The sequence below is a fragment of the Pogona vitticeps genome, chromosome 5 (genome assembly GCF_051106095.1).
Source record: "Pogona vitticeps strain Pit_001003342236 chromosome 5, PviZW2.1, whole genome shotgun sequence".
NCBI lineage: Eukaryota > Metazoa > Chordata > Lepidosauria > Squamata > Agamidae > Pogona > Pogona vitticeps.
In genome coordinates, this window is record NC_135787.1 from 45,702,186 (window position 1) to 45,708,689 (window position 6,504).

Genomic DNA, 6,504 nt, shown 5'->3' on the forward strand with positions numbered 1-6,504 from the left:
GATTTCTTCACTGTATTCTTTTTTATTTTGGCCTTAATGGAAGGAAAAATGTCTCTTTGGTCGTAATAAAGACAATTCTATAATTCTAAAGGTAGCTGTATCTTTTGTTAGCCAGTTATGTCTCCCCCTTCCTCTTTCCTTTCTTTGACAAGAAAATGAAAAATGTGCATACAGACAAGAAAGCCACAAGACAAGAAAAAGAAATTATGCAACTTCACATAAATATTTGTGCCAATCTGCGGTAATTCTCTGAAATCCTTTGAAATAGCCTATAATTTATACAAGCTATAATAGCTGGTTTGAACTGGAAAATGCTGGTAATAATGGAATTTAAAACACAGTTCTTCATATTTTCCATCATTCATGGTCTTACAAGAACAGTACTATAGTGTATTCTTTCTAAATGGAAGATTCATTCTAAAGCACCAACAAGTTGAAGTGAAATGTGCTAGTCTTTGTTTTATTCATCCTTGTGCTAAAGAGGTTACTGTAAGAAACCAAGCCACTTCAATTGTCATGTATATAAACAATAAACACAACTATATTCGCGAAGGCTTTCATGGCCAGGATCTAATGGCTGTTGTGGGTTTTTCGGGCTCTTTGGCCATGTTCTGAAGGTTGTTCTTCCTAACGTTTCACCAGTGTTTTGTACTATGCAAGGTTAGACAGCAATTATGCATGCTGGACACTTCTTGCTGGCTGTTCTAATCCCAGTCCCCCCTGGCTGGTTTTCAGTAAAGAAAAACATTCACAGGATACAATATTTTGTTGTTTGAATTTTAGAGAAGAAGAGCAGATATGTCTAGTAAATACTTTTGGTCATTTTTCACTGTAAAAAAAGAAGTACATAGACTTCTTTTTTCTCCACACACTCTGGATGGTATTCCCATTAGAATCTGATTTTATGTGACACCAGAAATATGATAAATAGTGAGGCTTTGACTGACCATCATTCTGAAGTTTCCTTTCTGACAGTGGGGAAAAGTGGGGAGGGTCTTGTTTGGAAATATTTCCTGCAGGCCAACAGGCTTTTTCCTTTTGTTATTTTTCTTGTCTAATCTCCCCACTCCTTCTCCTTGTCCCATTTACTAGGAGCAGTCAGTCTTCCTGAGAAATTGCTCAGTAAATTTATTAATAGCCAATAAAATATAGCCTGAAACATACCAGTGAGTTGTACCCTTCAACTACCTATTTAAATTTTTTGTACTACATAATAAACCCTACTAATACTTCCCCTGTAAGGAAGTATTAGGGGATTATATGAACATAATCTTCAAAAAGATATACCACATATTTAACTTTCTCTCAACTGGAAAAGGCCAAAGTATGTTAAAGGATATTACACTTCCCATTCAAACTTCCTGTCAAATTATGGGCAAGCCCTGACAGATGTGTAAACCTTTGAAATTTCTCATACTAGATTATAATGTCCCTGCCTTCTTTTACAGTGTCTTGTATTATGCAATATTCATTTTGTCAATTTGCTCTCGTTGCTGCCTTTGAGCATGGTGCCTTTGAAGCTGAATGTGTTACACTTTAAATCTGTCAAATCTTCAGTGCAGAAGTGGCACTTCAACTCTTTCTAACCCTCTCAGGTGTGCTCTCACATCTCCCCGCCTTGTTTTGAAAATGTATGTTTTCACATCCAAAGTCAAGTAACAGTTATGTGGGTTAATAGATGCTAGTTGTTTATAGTGAGGAAAAGAAGGGCAAAACAACAGTAGCAGCAAAAGAATGCAACACACTGCTTCTCCTAAGGCACATCCTCACTGTTTCCTAATAGGGATTATTTATCCCCTAGATACATTAATACATTAATTAATGTATAATTGAAATGGAGAGAAAGATGGAGAAAAAGTAGACCTATGTATAAATGAATCCATTATTCAGAGAGGTTCTAAAAATTAAGGTATCCATGGATCTCAGTGCATTCTGAAGAGCTATGGGGGATAGTTTTCTGTCTCAGGGCATCCTCTGGAAATAATGCCCATTCAGAAGAAAGAACAATAGGAAGGCAGGGTCATTGAAATTGCTCTCCAACAGAGGGCACAAACTGAGAAATCACACAGGTCACCTGCTTACAGTCTTTCCAGTATAGCAAGCTATTTCTGTTCAAATTATAATAGGTATTTATATAGATACAAACTAATAAATGCAAATTTTATTCACATTTATATAGCCTTTTGTCTCTTTTTAATGATGTCCATGTGGCTGCCACCTTTCAAGGATTGTGAAGCCAGAATCAAAACAAGTGGTATATATTATTACTGATTGACTTAATGATAATAGCGATATAATAACTGCCAACAAATGGCATAAGAACCTATAGATTTCTGCTGAAAGCCTTTCTAGTGCGGATGTCTTCATGTGAGTGAAAGTGCTATATGCTTTTTAAAAACATCCTTTACTTAACTAAAAACAAACTGATGCAAATTGTGGTGCTTTTTAAATGTGGCTCATCTCTATGCACACAAAGAGCAAAGCAGAGTACATTAAGGCATTGTATATATACATACAGGTCAATGAACAGCTGTCATATAGTTGCACTTACTACTTTATGCTTCAACCACCTTGGGCTAGCATTTGACCTACTTATGTTACTTGAAAATGAATGATTTCAGTCTATGAGAAAGCTGATACTAAGTCAAAACTTTAAAAGAAAATGTTTTCATATAGGAATCATAGATACCTGTCACAACTGATCATTTAACATTTTGTCGATGCCTTGTTTATTTTGGTGATTTAAGCAGGATAAAATCTTCCTTAATTTGTTGAGATAATGGAACTGGGGGAAACAATAATGTGTCTTGATTGTTTATGCTCCACTGCACTGCATGGCTCACTTGCTTCTACAATGTATTTCAGGCTTTTCAGCACATTTTCAAGGTTGTTTTATTTAAAATTTATCTTGTGATGGCCAGAAAAAATGGGTCTGTTATTGAGATCTGCATTATCAGGGCATTCATGGGCACACTGTTAGGGTTGTTGCATTTAAAACTTGCTTTGTGGTAGCCTCTGTTTTCTTCCAAAAAGGAAAAAGTGTTGGAAAGGTAAAAAGAGAATAAATGATGCAAGAAGAGGCTGCACTCCTAGAGAGATAAAGATATAGAAAGGGAACACCTAGCAACTTGAGAGCGACTCAAGTCTCTAGAACCAGACAAAATATGTTCCTGGATACTTGCAAATTTAATCTCAGATCCTCTATGTGAATTCTTGGAGATTAGGTGAAATCCTTGCAGACTGGAGGCAGGCAAAAGTTGTCTCCATTTTTAAATACTGTGTGGTGGGGTGGGAGGGACCCAGGCAACAATCAGCTAGTAAATCTGAGAGCCGTACCAGGAACAGTTCTTGAACACATTGTTAAATAGTCAATCTGTGAGTACTTGGGAGAGAACACTGTGATCACTAAGAACCACGATGGGCTTTTTAGAAATGTCATGACAGATTAAGTGCCTCTCCCCACACACACATTATACTGTACATTTTACTGCAGTTTCAAACTTGGTAGATTGGGGAAATGCTATGGATGTAGTGTATATTTACTTCAGTATGGCCTTCAACAAGGGCTGGGTTGATTTTCTTGAGGAGTAGCTGGCAAAACATGGACTGGATTTTTTTTTTTTATTGTTGTTAGATTTGTAGTTGGCTCACAGTGTATACACAAAGAGTGCTCACAATAGTTCTTTGTCATCCTTGTGAGAAGAAATCATTGGTTTGATTTTGCTTGGGATGTTGTGTTATTCTGTTGTTGTGATATGCTGTCAAGTCAGAACCGACTTATAGTGACCCTAATAGGCTTTCAAGATAAATGAGATACCTATTTAAGGAGTGACTTTGCCAGTTCTGCACCCCCAGTGCGTTTCCATGGCTGAGTGGGGATTAGAACCCAGGCCTTTTGAGTCCTAGTCTATCATTCTGTTCTGTACATGACATTGGGTATCTGTGTTGTTCTACATCTTTATAAATGACATAGATAAAGAAATAAAAGGGCTACAGATGATAGGAGACTAGGAGGGGTTGCTAATATCTCAGAAGATAAAATTAAGATTCAAGATGGCAATAATAGATTGGAGACCTGGGCCAAAACCCAAAAATTAATATCTATAAACAGAAGTATAACGTTCTATAAGTAGAATGGAGGAATCAGATGCACACATATAGGATGAGTGACATCTAGCCTGACAGTAGTATGTAAGAAAACAACGTCTGCTGGATAGTTCAGTGGTTTAGGCATCTATTTGCGGAGCCAGAGGTTGGGAGTTTGGTTCACTCCTGTAACTCATTGACAAGGGCTTATCCATAGGGTCTGTTTAACCTCTGCATTTCTATAATAATAATATCTGGGAGTTTTAATAGATTAGAAGCTAAACGTAAGTAAAGAATCTGATATGGCAGGGAAAAAGCTAATGCAATTTTGAGCTGCAACAACAAAAGAATAGTGGCAAGCCAATAGGAATAGTACCACTCTATTCTTCTTTGGTCAGATCTCACTATGAGTACTGTCTGGTTCTGGACACCACCGTTTAAAGATATGAACGAGCTAAAGTGTGTCCAGAGCAATATGACCAAGATGGTAATCTGCAAATCAAGGCCTACAAGGAATGGATGAGGAATTTAGCCTGAAGAAGAGATGATATAATAGCTATCTTCAAATACAGTACATGAAGGATGGAAGAAGCTTCTTTTCTGCTCTTCCTGCAGGTTGGACCCAATGTAATTGATTCAAATCACAAGAAAGGAGGTTCTGATTAAACATCAAGCAGCATTTCCTGGCAGTAGCAGCTGTTAGACAGTGGAACAGTTTACTTCAGAAGGAGGTGGGCTCTCCTATATTGTTTTGGTTTGTGATTGATCTCCTACACAGGTTTGATTTCTCAGACCTGAAGGCCTGTTGGAATCATATCTCTGGAATGCTAATACCATTGCAGCTAGAATAATATGTCCTTTTAAAAAGAATAGTCTGGCCCTGGAGAGTCAGGAAGCGGTAACTCCTAAAAAAAGACAACAGATGTAGTTTTAACTATCATGGACATAGGACATACTGTAGTGTGTTGTGGGGCGGGGGGGGGGAGACCTCAACTTTCTTTCTCTTAATATATATTCAGAGAAGCATCCACCTGGCATTCTCTGCAAATATCCATTAGAGTGAACCAAACCTTTAACTGGTGCAGCAAACAATGTAGCTTTCGGCCAGCACTGAAAGGGTAAAAATTACATTTCTTCAGCCTGCCAAAGTGGGCATTGGGGTTTGCTTGCAACAATATTAGGAGGTAAATGTCACATCAATTTCCGAGGGCTCATAAGCTGGGCCATATACATTATGTAAGGTTTCCATGGCAACACTTTCTCAGAGGGGGAAAACTAGCAGCCTGCAGTTTCCACAGAAACTGCTCCCCGCTGAGACAGGTGCCTGGGAGAGAAAGGAAGTGAATAGAAATGAGGATGGTCACATGATCTCTGCAGCAGACATACATCCCTGCACATGCAACCTTTTTCGTTGCACGGATTTATGGGGGGAGGGGAATTTGGGCTCCTGCATCCTGCACTATATATTTCTTCATTCTAAGACCCTTGGCCTATATGGAGGTGCTTTTGCTGTTCCTGGTTTGGAAATGTCACTGATCAAGAGAGGACTGAAAGCGGCCACTTCAGCTTGTAAGGTCCAGCGTTTTAAGAACTACTTTGTAGCGAACAATTTACTGGTAAACTCTGTATTTTGCTTCCTGTATCTAAAGAATGGCGAACAGGAATGTGGATGCAATGCAGCGGGGAGGGCCATTTTCTGGATATTTTTAAACGAACCTTTGTTCATGTGTTGGCGGTTTTATAGTAATGCATTAAATAAAGTGTGGTACAAATTGATGTGATTTTGGGTCCTGTGCATAATTAAAGTCACGGTTGGGGTGTGATACAAGTTTTGCAAGATACAGTAGCATAGTTCCTATAGCTGACGTTGGGGATATGTTCCACGAAAGCTTAAGTTAAAATAAAGCAGTTAGCTTTTAAGGTGCTACAACATCTCTCCTCTCCCTCTTTTTTTTTTTTTTTTTTTTTTGCTTTTGCTTTTTTTTTCTTGTTTGAAATCATTTAAGCAACGCAGCACTGACATAATTTCTCTAGTTCAAGGGGGTGGGGCGAAATACTGCAGCTTTTATTGGAGGCTTAGTGCTGGCATAACTGAAGATTAACGTGTTGGCGGTTTCTCCTGTCACCTCTTTTCCTCTTTATGGGGAAAAAGAGCCTCCCTCGGTTATTAAATCTGGCAGCTATGGGGTGTATGCATAAGAGGAAGCAAATACAGCAGAGGATTTGGGATATGCGTGGCTTTCAGATAACAGCCTTCTTCTCGCTCGCCCTGGGCTTGAAAGAGGGTTCAAAGGGCTCTTTCGCTCCTTTGTAATTGCTAATCTCTGGATCAGTGCAAAAGTCTCACAGAACAATTGCAAACGTAAGTATTCCTGGCTTCTTTGCGCCTTTCAGGTTGCCAGCCGAGGGAAGGCTTTT

General features: G+C 38.7%; 1 protein-coding gene across 5 annotated transcripts in view; it reads left to right on the forward strand.

Moving 5' to 3' along the window:
• Nucleotides 1–5,092: 5,092 nt before the first annotated feature.
• TRIM2 (tripartite motif containing 2) overlaps nt 5,093–6,504 on the forward strand; it is a 72,339-nt gene continuing 70,927 nt past the window's right edge. For 2 of the 5 annotated variants that reach the window (XM_020781356.3, XM_020781363.3), the window contains exon 1: nt 5,093–6,448. The gene's annotated coding sequence lies outside the window, so the exon portion shown is untranslated. The remainder of the gene's footprint in view (nt 6,449–6,504) is intronic. The other 3 variants (XM_020781352.3, XM_078394784.1, XM_078394782.1) reach the window with 2 other exon arrangements.